Consider the following 1,007-nt stretch of genomic DNA (forward strand, 5'->3'; position numbering starts at 1 on the left):
GATCCCAGCCACTCCAATGCCCCCAGCCCCAGGCACAGCAAAGCTGGTTAAGTCATTAAGTCGCAGCGCTTGGAGGTCTGTGACTAAACGCCCCTAAGCCACTACCTCAACCTATAGTTAGAGCCACTTCACAGGCTTCAAACGTTTGACTCATCTTGGCAACGACCTCGGCGGCACTTCTGAACTGGGAACCTCCAGCGGCGCAACCAACAGGCCTGCGTTTCTCCTCCCCTGCCACCTCCCTCCCAGATTTTATTTTAAAGGCAGCAGGGAAAAAAAAAATAATAATAATAAAGAAATGGCACCAGTGCTAAAATCCTCGGCTGCTTTATCCTGCAAGAACACAGACCTCCCCCGGCGGCTTCTCCTCAACATCAAAGGAGGCGGAAACCAGCCTTGCCCATGACAAGAGCAGCATTTTAATACAAGATTTGCCAGAGCTCGTTTGTTCTGGATATGGTCATTACACCCAAAGCTGCCCAAGGCTTAACACCAGCACAGAGGACAGCCACCAGATCCTCTGGCCCAGCGAGAGCGGCCGCACCGACCCGCTGCGCTGGCTTTTCGGCTCGTTTCTGGGAGGTTTTCTGTCCTCGGCGCCACACAGGCAACAGACGCGCTGCCGGAGCATGGCAAAGGGAGCTCGATACACACAGTCAGCGCCAGGCTGGGCAGGAGAAGCCTGGAGGTGGCTTCTGAGGAGCCCTGGCACTGGTTTCTGGAGAGCTGTGGTACTGGTTTTTGGTTCTTCCGTGTCTTGGGATGGGGCAAAGCACGTTAAGACCCCATCTGCTGTGGCTCACAAAAGGGGTGGGTGGAAAAACCCCATAAAAGCAAAAGCACAAGCCCTCGGGGTGACCTAAAGATCCAGGACAGCCGGAGCTCTGTCCCTGCAAAGAGCAAAGGCAGAACCAGCCCGTTACCTCATCCGCACCCGAGCCCGTTCCCTGGCTCCGAGCAGGCAGGGTTTTATTTCTGAGGCTCTCGAGTCAGCTCCTGCTTTTCCC

This window comes from Buceros rhinoceros, unplaced genomic scaffold (assembly GCF_000710305.1).
Source record: "Buceros rhinoceros silvestris isolate BGI_N320 unplaced genomic scaffold, ASM71030v1 scaffold40389, whole genome shotgun sequence".
Taxonomy (NCBI): domain Eukaryota; kingdom Metazoa; phylum Chordata; class Aves; order Bucerotiformes; family Bucerotidae; genus Buceros; species Buceros rhinoceros.